Raw genomic sequence first — 12500 nt, forward strand, 5'->3', positions numbered from 1 at the left:
CCTAATAACGCTCCAGAAAACTCGAAATGATTGGGATATTCAAGAGTTCGTCCTTCTTTGGAAATATTGCGCCGGCTGATATCCTTAAAGGATCTGGGACAGCGCCGACGGAGAAAGGGAAGAGGGAGAGAAAAAATAAAAATTATAGAACAGAAGATGAATTGAAATGACACACTAGTAAATACACACACACACACACACACACACACACGCACACACATCCTTCTTATGAGTCACACAATCAAATTTACGGAAACTATTCAAAGCAAGTAAGATGTATTTTTTTGCACAGTTTTTGCAATTATCAGAGCTGGAAATACAATTCCCAACACGTCTAAGATGGTATATAATATCAGAACTTTTCTGGCGAAAACAATCCCAGTATAATATGGATTATGACAAAGGTCCAGCCATTTGAAATGTCCTTTGGTCTGTTAGGACCGATTTGTTTCATTGTTTTCATTTATTGATGTGGTTCTTATAGTTTTACAAAATATCCCAAAGTCAGCAATGTCACCAGTGATGTTTTGATATTAATGGTCATTTGAATATACAGGCTTTTTAGTATCCTGACAGCTAGAGGCAGCTGTGGTCATAGCCTGCGCGACTTATTCGAAACATGGACGTATCCTAAAGTTTGCAATACTGAAGCCATACCTGTATCACTCTTCCTTTTTAGGTATTTGTGGGATGGAGCAGTTACAAATTCGTTTTCAACCAGACGAAGCATCAGGAAGTATCTTAATAACACAACCATATAGCTAATTTAGTCTTCTTTTTTTCTTCAGCTTATACACATTTCTATTTGGAGTCGCTGTTCCTCGCTCGCCTCTTCCATCTTGCTCTGTCCATCGCATCTTCCCTTCCGAGTCCCTTGTCTTCCAGATCTTCTTTCAGCCTGTCCCTCCAATTTAACTTGGGTCTCCCTCTTCTTCTACGTCCATCCACATGCATTTCCATAACTCGGTTTCCAATATAGTCTTCTTCACTTCTGATGACATGCCCATACCAGTTAATCCTTCTTTCTTGCATCTTTGTACTCACTTTTGTGACCTTGACTGTGCCTCTGATGTAGTCATTCCTGACCTTATCCTTTCTCGTGACACCACACATCCACCTTAACATCCTCATCTCTGCTACATTCACCTTCTTTTCATGCACCCTCTTAATTGGCCATGTTTCGCTTCCATAAAGGATAGCAGGGCTCACAGCTGTTTTATAAACCTTCCCTTTGAGTCTTGCGCTAATCTTCTTGTCGCAGAGTACTCCTGAAAACCTTCTGCATGCCTGCCACCCTGACTGAATGCGTTGATTTACTTCTACATCCAGTTCACCGTCCTCTGTCACGTGTGAGCCTAGATATTTAAAAGCTGGTACCCACTTAATGATCTCGTCGTCTATTTCCACCCCATTTTCCTCCTCAAATTCATTAAATGAGAGGTACTCAGACTTTGTTCTGCTTATCTCCAAGCCTCGGTCCTCCAAAGCCCTCTTCCATTGCGACAGTTTGTCTCTCAATGATTCATTGGTATTACGCACCAAGACAATGTCATCTGCAAATAACATTGTCCAGGGTGCCTCCTCTCGAATTCCTTCGCTTAGAACGTCCATTATAAGGTCGAATATATATGAACTGAGAGTAGAGCCCTGGTGGAGTCCTACTTTGATGTTAAATTCATCCGTTATTCCAACGCAGCTACTAATTTGTGATGTTACATCCCTATACATATCTTGAACCAATATTACATACTTTTCGCTCACTCCCTTTTCTCTCATGCGCCTCCATACCTCTGACCTTGGTACACAGTCATACGCTTTCTCGAGCTCAATGAGAGCCATGTGTAGTCCCTTCTGTTTCTCCCTGTAATTTTCCATTGCCTGTCTTAATGCAAAAATAGCATCTGATGTCTGTCTTCCCTTAACAAATCCAAACTGGTTCTCATTGATGACCGTTTCAGCCTCGATCCTCATTCCAATTATCCTCTCTCAAAGCTTCATTGTATGAGATCAATTTAATTCCCCTTTAGTTAGTGCAGTCCTGGATGTTACTCTTCTGCTTACACCAGGGCACAACAGCGCTCTTCCTCCACTCTGATGGAATTCTCTCTTGCTCATATATTTTATTTAAAGAGCTCCCACAAAATCACAGTGGATATACACTCATTATATTAATGATTGTATTTCCGATAATTAGTTTAATCAACATTATTCGGTCATTCTTTCTCGAGACACTGATGACCTTTTCTTTATGATTGGGACTCAGGACTATTCCAACTCCATTCCTTCCTCTTCCATCTGCTCCACTGTAGAAAAGCTTAAAGCCTCCCCCCAGCTCTCGGGGCTTTTCCCCCTCCATCGTGTTTCCTGTGAGCAAAGTACCTCCAACTTTCTTCTCTCCATGAGATCCACAACCTCCCTCCCCTTTCCTGACATTGTGCCAATATTAAGGCTGCTGACTTTAACGGCTTGAATTTGAGTGGAGTTGGGCATTTCACCTCTCCCTGCAAAACCGGATATTCTTAGCACCCTCTGCCCATTTAAGGGCTGCCGGAAACGTATTCTTTCAGCTTCTGTCATGTTGGTTTGGAGCGGGCTTGTGACCGGCACTCAGTTAGGCTGGCTTGCCCCCCAAGTGGCTGTATTATATAGCTAATTTAGTGCAATGTCTAAAAAAGAATATGTTTATATATAAAATGTATTTATTTATCTATCTTCCTATCGATACATGTATGTGAGCGTGTGTGTGTACACATAAACATACACACACCATAAACATTCATAGCTACATATTGCCCAGATAAACATACATTTTCCTGAAGGTCCTTTTCGTGGTTTCTGCTGTTTGGTCCTGCTCTCTCTGGTGCCTATTGCCTTGACTGAGTTCGAACCCTTCCTTCATCTTGCGAAAAGAAACAACCTCGGTGACCTGGATAGGTTATACATATATGTGTGGATGTGTGGGTGTGCGGGTGTGTGTATGTGTGCATGTGTGTGTGTGTGTGTTTAAGTGTGTGTGTGTGTGTGTTTGAGTATGTTTGTGTGTGTGTTTGTGTGTTTGTTTGTTTATGTGTGTGTGTGTGTGTGTGTGTGTGTGTGTGTGTGTGTGTGTGTGTATGTGTGTGTATGTGTGTGTGTATGTGTGTGTGTGTGTGTGTGTGTGTGTGTGTGTGTTTGTGTGTGTGTGTGTGTGTGTGTGCATGTGTGTGTGCAAGTATGCAATCATACCACATGTAACTATTACGCATGTTTCATGTATGCATATCCACATGTGTGATGAATGCAGACAAGGCCAGGCGAGCGAAGCAAATGAAGGGAATCCCCGCTATTGCTTCTTGTTGCAGGAGGAATGGCAAGCATGAGATAAGATGAGCGATGAGATAAGTCTTCCTGCTGTTCTTGCAGTTCCTTTGGGCACGAGGGTCAACGGGCTAAAGCAGCAGAGACTCATGAATCTGTTGTACACAGAGGCACATGAAGGATCCGCACGAAGCTGACACAGCAGAGCTGGCTTGCCCTCGCAGCTATTATGAAGATGAATCTTGTCACCGCTAGTGGGAGGGGGGGGGGGTACCGGAACTTGTTTTGTATTGCCAGTGTCTTAGAAGGAAAGGTGAATACACACAAGTGTGGCACGGCATGCACGATGAGCAGATGGGAGACTCTTTACGTGTAGTTAACACACACCGGCGAACAGGCGCAGACTGCAAATAAGCAATGATAAATGAACAGCAACTCAAAGGAATCTAGTAATCTACAGTTTGATGCATTGTCGAAATAATAAACTGACGCAGCAGGCCTCCCGTGCCAGCGCCAGGCACGGGAGAGCAGGATGCCATGAGAGGGCTAAGTTAATATCATTGCAATGCTATCTCGTCCATCCGCCGCATATATATGACGACCTGATTGTAAAGAGTATTTGATCGGATGCGAGCCATATGATAGCGAAGAAAAACCTTCATCCCGTATTTGCAACGTCCTTCGTCTCTGACAGGATCAAGATCAAGGAAGCCCATTGGACACACATCTAGAGTCCCGAATGACAGCTGTCTGTCACGGATTTCATATCAGTTGGATGAGTTAAACATATATGATTCTTCATCAGACATTCAACGATGGTTAACAACTGGCACAACAGCGATCTCACTTTTCCATCGAGGCTGAATAGCTGCTTTGTTGAAGCTTGCCCCCGGGGAACACTGCCGCCGAAGAAAGGAATTCAGGTCTCCACTGGTCACATCAGATGCGGCGCCGAGTCTGAAGCGCTTTTAGTGGAAGATTCTTTCCTTCTGTGTCGGACACTAGTGTTAAGATTCTTTTCCTTTGATTGAGAATCCACGTGGGTATGGTCATCCTTGAAGCCTGCCCCTTATTGTGTCCAAACGCAAGCATTTAACCACAAACTTTCTCATAACAGTCGTACCTACATAGGGAAAAAGTCATACATTTGCGTGTTTGATGACATGATAAAACGACACAATATGAATGGGATAAAACGACGTTTCGAACTCGCCAAGAGTTCATCATCAATCAAAGCAAAATTCGAAAATACTTATGAATTTCAGTTTATCTGTGTGTACACATTTATGATGAATTTAACATCAAAGTAGGACTCCACCTGAGGCAAGAGGAGGCAAGGGTTTCCTGTCTGAGGCAAGAGGAGGCAAGGGTTTCCTGCCTGAGGTAAGAGGAGGCAAGGGTTTCCTGCCTGAGGCAAGAGGAGGCAAGAGTTTCCTGCCTGAGGCAAGAGGAGGCAAGGGTTTCCTGTCTGAGGCAAGAGGAGGCAAGGGTTTCCTGTCTGAGGCAAGAGGAGGCAAGGGTTTCTTGCCTGAGGCAAGAGGAGGCAAGGGTTTCCTGCCTAAGGCAAGAGGAGGCAAGGGTTTCCTGCCTGAAGCAAGAGGAGGCAAGGGTTTCCTGTCTGAGGCAAGGGTTCCCTGCCTGAGGCAAGAGGAGGCAAGGGTTTCTTGCCTGAGGCAAGAGGAGGCAAGGGTTTCCTGCCTGAGGCAAGAGGAGGGAAGGGTTTCCTGCCTGAGGCAAGAGGAGGGAAGGGTTTCCTGCCTGAGGCAAGAGGAGGCAAGGGTTTCTTGCCTGAGGCAAGAGGCAAGGGTTTCTTGCCTGAGGCAAGGGTTTCTTGCCTGAGGCAAGGGTTTCTTGCCTGAGGCAAGGGTTTCTTGCCTGAGGCAAGGGTTTCTTGCCTGAGGCAAGGGTTTCTTGCCTGAGGCAAGGGTTTCTTGCCTGAGGCAAGGGTTTCTTGCCTGAGGCAAGGGTTTCTTGCCTGAGGCAAGGGTTTCTTGCCTGAGGCAAGGGTTTCCTGCCTGAGGCAAGGGTTTCTTGCCTGAGGCAAGGGTTTCTTGCCTGAGGCAAGGGTTTCTTGCCTGAGGCAAGGGTTTCTTGCCCGAGGCAAGAGGAGGCAAGGGATTCCTGCCTGAGGCAAGGGTTTCTTGCCTGAGGCAAGAGGAGGCAAGGGTTTCTTGCCTGAGGCAAGAGGAGGCAAGGGTTTCCTGCCTGAGGCAAGAGGAGGCAAGGGTTTTCTGCCTGAGGCAAGAGGAGGCAAGGGTTTCTTGCCTGAGGCAAGAGGAGGCAAGGGTTTCCTGCCTGAGGCAAGAGGAGGCAAGGGTTTCTTGCCTGAGGCAAGAGGAGGCAAGGGTTTCTTGCCTGAGGCAAGAGGAGGCAAGGGTTTCCTGCCTGAGGCAAGAGGAGGCAAGGGTTTCTTGCCTGAGGCAAGAGGAGGCAAGGGTTTCCTGCCTGAGGCAAGGGTTTCTTGCCTGAGGCAAGAGGAGGCAAGGGTTTCCTGCCTGAGGCAAGAGGAGGCAAAGGTTTCTTGCCAGAGGCAAGAAGAGGCAAGGGTTTCCTGTCTGAGGCAAGAGGAGGCAAGGGTTTCTTGCCTGAGGCAAGAGGAGGCAAGGGTTTCTTGCCTGAGGCAAGGGTTTCTTGCCTGAGGCAAGAGGAGGCAAGGGTTTCTTGCCTGAGGCAAGAGGAGGCAAGGGTTTCTTGCCTGAGGCAAGAGGAGGCAAGGGTTTCTTGCCTGAGGCAAGAGGAGGCAAGGGTTTCTTGCCTGAGGCAAGAGGAGGCAAGGGTTTCTTGCCTGAGGCAAGAGGAGGCAAGGGTTTCCTGCCTGAGGCAAGAGGAGGCAAGGGTTTCCTGCCTGAGGCAAGAGGAGGCAAGGGTTTCCTGCCTGAGGCAAGAGGAGGCAAGGGTTTCCTGCCTGAGGCAAGGGTTTCTTGCCTGAGGCAAGAGGAGGCAAGGGTTTCCTGCCTGAGGCAAGAGGAGGCAAGGGTTTCCTGTCTGAGGCAAGAGGAGGCAAGGGTTTCTTGCCTGAGGCAAGAGGAGGCAAGGATTTCCTGCCTGAGGCAAGGGTTTCTTGCCTGAGGCAAGAGAAGGCAAGGGTTTCTTGCCTGAGGCAAGAGGAGGCAAGGGTTTCTTGCCTGAGGCAAGAGGAGGCAAGGGTTTCTTGCCTGAGGCAAGAGGAGGCAAGGGTTTCTTGCCTGAGGCAAGAGGAGGCAAGGGTTTCCTGCCTGAGGCAAGAGGAGGCAAGGGTTTCTTGCCTGAGGCAAGAGGAGGCAAGGGTTTCTTGCCTGAGGCAAGAGGAGGCATAGGTTTCTTGCCTGAGGCAAGAGGAGGCAAGGGTTTCTTGCCTGAGGCAAGAGGAGGCAAGGGTTTCTTGCCTGAGGCAAGAGGAGGCAAGGGTTTCCTGCCTGAGGCAAGAGGAGGCAAGGGTTTCTTGCCTGAGGCAAGAGGAGGCAAGGGTTTCTTGCCTGAGGCAAGAGGAGGCAAGGGATTCCTGCCTGAGGCAAGTGTTTCTTGCCTGAGGCAAGAGGAGGCAAGGGTTTCTTGCCTGAGGCAAGAGGAGGCAAGTGTTTCTTGCCTGAGGCAAGAGGAGGCAAGGGTTTCTTGCCTGAGGCAAGAGTTTCTTGCCTGAGGCAAGAGTTTCTTGTCTGAGGCAAGAGGAGGCAAGGGTTTCTTGCCTGAGGCAAGAGGAGGCAAGGGTTCCTTGCCTGAGGCAAGAGGAGGCAAGGGTTTCTTTCCTGAGGCAAGGGTTTCTTGCCTGAGGCAAGAGCAGGCAAGGGTTTCTTGCCTGAGGCAAGAGGGGGCAAGGGTTTCCTGCCTGAGGCAAGAGGAGGCAAGGGTTTCCTGCCTGAGGCAAGGGTTTCTTGCCTGAGGCAAGAGGAGGCAAGGGTTTCCTGCCTGAGGCAAGAGGAGGCAAGGGTTTCTTGCCTGAGGCAAGAGGAGGCAAGGGTTTCTTGCCTGAGGCAAGAGGAGGCAAGGGTTTCCTGCCTGAGGCAAGAGGAGGCAAGGGTTTCTTGCCTGAGGCAAGAGGAGGCAAGGGTTTCTTGCCTGAGGCAAGAAGAGGCATAGGTTTCTTGCCTGAGGCAAGAGGAGGCAAGGGTTTCTTGCCTGAGGCAAGAGGAGGCAAGGGTTTCTTGCCTGAGGCAAGAGGAGGCAAGGGTTTCTTGCCTGAGGCAAGGGTTTCTTGCCTGAGGCAAGAGGAGGCAAGGGTTTCTTGCCTGAGGCAAGAGGAGGCAAGGGTTTCCTGCCTGAGGCAAGGGTTTCTTGCCTGAGGCAAGAGGAGGCAAGGGTTTCTTGCCTGAGGCAAGAGGAGGCAAGGGTTTCTTGCCTGAGGCAAGAGGAGGCAAGGGTTTCTTGCCTGAGGCAAGAGGAGGCAAGGGTTTCTTGCCTGAGGCAAGAGGAGGCAAGGGTTTCCTGCCTGAGGCAAGAGGAGGCAAGGGTTTCTTGCCTGAGGCAAGAGGAGGCAAGGGTTTCCTGCCTGAGGCAAGGGTTTCCTGCCTCAGGCAAGAGGAGGCAAGGGTTTCTTGCCTGAGGCAAGAGGAGGCAAGGGTTTCCTGCCTGAGGCAAGAGGAGGCAAGAATTTTCTGCCTGAGGCAAGAGGAGGCAAGGGTTTCCTGCCTGAGGCAAGAGGAGGCAAGGGTTTCCTGCCTGAGGCAAGGGTTTCTTGCCTGAGGCAAGAGGAGGCAAGGGTTTCTTTCCTGAGGCAAGAGGAGGCAAGGGTTTCCTGCCTGAGGCAAGGGTTTCCTGCCTGAGGCAAGGGTTTCTTGCCTGAGGCAAGAGGAGGCAAGGGTTTCTTGCCTGAGGCAAGAGGAGGCAAGGGTTTCCTGCCTGAGGCAAGAGGAGGCAAGAATTTTCTGCCTGAGGCAAGAGAAGGCAAGGGTTTCCTGCCTGAGGCAAGAGGAGGCAAGGGTTTCCTGCCTGAGGCAAGGGTTTCTTGCCTGAGGCAAGAGGAGGCAAGGGTTTCTTGCCTGAGGCAAGGGTTTCTTGCCTAAGGCAAGGGTTTCTTGCCTGAGGCAAGGGTTTCTTGCCTGAGGCAAGAGGAGGCAAGGGTTTCCTGCCTGAGGCAAGAGGAGGCAAGGGTTTCCTGCCTGAGGCAAGAGGAGGCAAGGGTTTCCTGCCTGAGGCAAGAGGAGGCAAGGGTTTCTTGCCTGAGGCAAGAGGAGGCAAGGGTTTCTTGCCCGAGGCAAGAGGAGGCAAGGGTTTCCTGCCTGAGGCAAGGGTTTCTTGCCTGAGGCAAGAGGAGGTAAGGGTTTCCTGCCTGAGGCAAGAGGAGGCAAGGGTTTCTTGCCTGAGGCAAGAGGAGGCAAGGGTTTCTTGCCTGAGGCAAGAGGAGGCAAGGGTTTCCTGCCTGAGGCAAGGGTTTCTTGCCTGAGGCAAGAGGAGGCAAGGGTTTCTTGCCTGAGGCAAGAGGAGGCAAGGGTTTCTTGCCTGAGGCAAGAGGAGGCAAGGGTTTCCTGCCTGAGGCAAGGGTTTCTTGCCTGAGGCAAGAGGAGGCAAGGGTTTCCTGCCTGAGGCAAGAGGAGGCAAGGGTTTCTTGCCTGAGGCAAGAGGAGGCAAGGGTTTCCTGCCTGAGGCAAGAGGAGGCAAGGGATTCTTGCCTGAGGCAAGAGGAGGCAAGGGTTTCTTGCCTGAGGCAGGAGGAGGCAAGGGTTTCTTGCCTGAGGCAAGAGGAGGCAAGGGTTTCCTGCCTGAGGCAAGAGGAGGGAAGGGTTTCCTGCCTGAGGCAAGAGGAGGGAAGGGTTTCCTGCCTGAGGCAAGAGGAGGCAAGGGTTTCCTGCCTGAGGCAAGGGTTTCTTGCCTGAGGCAAGAGGAGGCAAGAGTTTCTTGCCTGAGGCAAGAGGAGGCAAGGGTTTCTTGCCTGAGGCAAGAATTTTCTGCCTGAGGCAAGAGGAGGCAAGGGTTTCCTGCCTGAGGCAAGAGGAGGCAAAGGTTTCCTGCCTGAGGCAAGAGGAGGCAAGGGTTTCCTGCCTGAGGCAAGAGGAGGGAAGGGTTTCCTGCCTGAGGCAAGAGGAGGGAAGGGTTTCCTGCCTGAGGCAAGAGGAGGCAAGGGTTTCCTGCCTGAGGCAAGAGGAGGGAAGGGTTTCCTGCCTGAGGCAAGAGGAGGCAAGGGTTTCCTGCCTGAGGCAAGAGGAGGGAAGGGTTTCCTGCCTGAGGCAAGAGGAGGTAAGGGTTTCCCGCCTGAGGCAAGAGGAGGTAAGGGCAGCTGCCTCCCGGCAGGGCCTTCCGCCGGCCTGCTTCCGGGTAGGTTCACAGCTCCTCTGTTCCACTCGCACAGTTTCCTGACCCTGAACAGCCGAGCGCCAGGTGTTGGCGAGGCTCATTTAGCGAGGCTGGCCGGAACGAGCGCCAATCTTCCTCCCTCTATAACGTCAAAAGAAGAGCCCAGTGACGTCACCAAGTAGAATGACGTCATCCGGTGTGCCGAGCGTGTCGGCCAGGCGGAGCAGAATAAATTGTATCCTAGAGTGGCAGAGAATGTTACGCTAACTGCCATTTCGATAAAAAGGGAAGAGAATATCACGGACCAGTTCAAACACTCACACACACGCACACACACACACACGCACACACACACTTACACAAAGAAACAAACATAATTCAATTTGTACCTGTGCATACATTCTCTCTCTCTCTCTCCCTTCTCTCAAAGTTCCTAGATGCACTGAATTCAAGAGTATAAAGTTAAAAGTGAAACCTAAGCAGGATCTACCGTTTGGATAAACATGCACTATATTCACTAAACTGCCCAATGCTGCGATCGGTGAAACACAACCTTTACACAAGCTGCCTCTGCCGATGTCGAGTCCTGCGACGGGCTTGACCAAGGCTTCAGGTCTTGTGCCTCGGTTCTGAAAGTTCTTGTGACCTGTCTTCTTGGCTGCCGCCGGCGTAGATGTTGAGAGGTCTTGCTTATGAAGGTGAGAGGAGCCACATCCCGACGATATTGTAGGTCCTGCAACCCTGGTGAATGGCGCGGTCCTGCAGCACGTACAATTTTTTTCCATTTTTTTTGTTTTTTGCACGTTCCTGCACACGGTCCAGTTTTATTACTCTTCAGTCTTACATGCGAGATTATTTTCATTTATTCGCTTTAAGCTATGATTGTGGATATCAATAGCTATCTAAACCAGTACCGTCTTATTAGTTCAAAATGAAAAAGAAATTGTTACACGTATATGATTAGAAAAGATACTGAACATCTTGAAATAAAAAACACAAATTCAAGAGAACACGGACTTAGGCTTAACGAAACCCATTGATTAAGACTAGAAAAGGTATATCCAGAGATTGGGAAAGTACAATATATATCAAAATTGTAAAGCAATTCTCTCTGCAGTCAGCCTTCTCTCTCTCTCTTCTTTTCTTTCTCATCAAACCCCTTTTTCCTCTTTCTTTCTCACTATACCCCCTTTCTCTCTCTTTCCTTGCCTCTCTCCTTCTTTCTCTCTCATTGTCATTTTTCTCAGCCTCTCTTCTCTCTCTCTCAATCTCTCTTTCATTCTCTCTGTCTCTCTTTCATTCTCTCTGTCTCTCTTTCAATCTCTGTCTCTCTTTCATTCTCTCTGTCTCTCTTTCATTCTCTGTCGCTCACTTCCCCTCGCGCGCGCGGGATCCGCCCGGGCCCTCGGCGCAGAGAGCAAACAGCGGGTATTAGCAGGCGTCAGCGTGAGTGACAGGGCGGGCGAAGGGCGTGCTGCGGGGCCGCTCGCCGAGATTGAGGGGCTGCTCGCTCGAGATTATACGCAGCGCATGCCGTTGGGCGGCTCGGATTCGCCGGCACTAATGGCGCGGCGTTCATACGCGAGGAGGAAAATGACATCATGCCTGAGTTGCAAGTAAGAGGAGGAACAGGAAACGGCTTCATGAGAATGTCGAGAGGAATGATTTCGATGGCGACTTTGATATAAAAATTCTGAAGCACTGGAACACGAAGTGAGACTGTGTATGTGAGCGAGTGTGTGCGTGTGGTTCTGTGGTTGTCTGTGCAATAAATTCACACACACACACAAATACACACACACACACACACACACACACACACACACACACACACACACACATATATATATATATATATATATATATATATATATATATATATATATATATATATATATATATATACATATGCACACACATCTATTAATCTATACATCCATATACAAATAACAGCAAAGAAATACGCTACGTGTATACGTGAGTATTTCTATGCTGTTATTGGTCGAGAAGTATCTGTTCTATAAACGTTAGTTAACGCAATAAAGTTTCATTTATCGGAGAGGGCGCCTGCTTTCCTGAAACTGCGGAATCTGGTGAGGTGTGATGACGTCATGAGTCCTCTACCGCTGCGACATCAGTCTGGGAGCAGATGTGCAAAATGTTTGCATTGGCAGGAAACTTGTCGATGTTAATTGCTTGAGACTTTACTTGCTAATTATATTGTTTTGCTTCGAGCAGGCTAAGCCACGAACGCCAGCCAAGGCGCACGTGGCGGGCGGGGCCCAGACCTCTCTCGAAAGCGGCTCTCGCTGCCTTCAGTGCCTGAGACTCCACTGGCACTGCCTTTACCACCCTCATGCTGGCACGCGCGCACGCCGCTGGCCTCTAATTTATATTACCTACATGATTACTTATCTATTGTTATTAGTATTTTTATCCTTAACTGTGGCTGTTATCATAAATGTTACTGCTAGAACTACTTATGCATTTGATGTTATCAGCAGCATTATTAATCCAGTGCTGTGATTGCTATTGCTCTTGTTATGATTATCACTAATGTTGTTTAATGTATTGTATGGCAGAGCAAGTGCCCCCCCCCCCTTACTGGCAATGCACTGGCGTCCTTTGGCCTCCCTCGTCCCTCCGCCACAGTGAGGGCGCTGCAGTGGCCTTGCCCCTGGCGCTTCGATACTCCTGCCTTACTAGAGGAGGCGTTTGCTCCTTTAACCTACCGAAACTGCAGTTGGGACACCACCATGTACCCAATCTGCTGGTATTCCAGGGGGAGCGTCACAGCCCCCTCCTCCCGCAGCACTGACGATGTACTGAGACATTGCTGTGTCCCTTGGTTATTACTGTGCAGAGAAAGTATCGCCGTGCTCCCACCCTTGGTAATACAGATAAGGCAGTGATCTGCTCACCCTACCGGCACTGCAAAAGGGGCGTCCCCCCCCCTCTCCGCCCCGCAGGGTGTCACGTGCGGCGGCTCAGGCTGG

The sequence above is a fragment of the Penaeus vannamei genome, chromosome 8 (assembly GCF_042767895.1).
Source record: "Penaeus vannamei isolate JL-2024 chromosome 8, ASM4276789v1, whole genome shotgun sequence".
Taxonomy (NCBI): domain Eukaryota; kingdom Metazoa; phylum Arthropoda; class Malacostraca; order Decapoda; family Penaeidae; genus Penaeus; species Penaeus vannamei.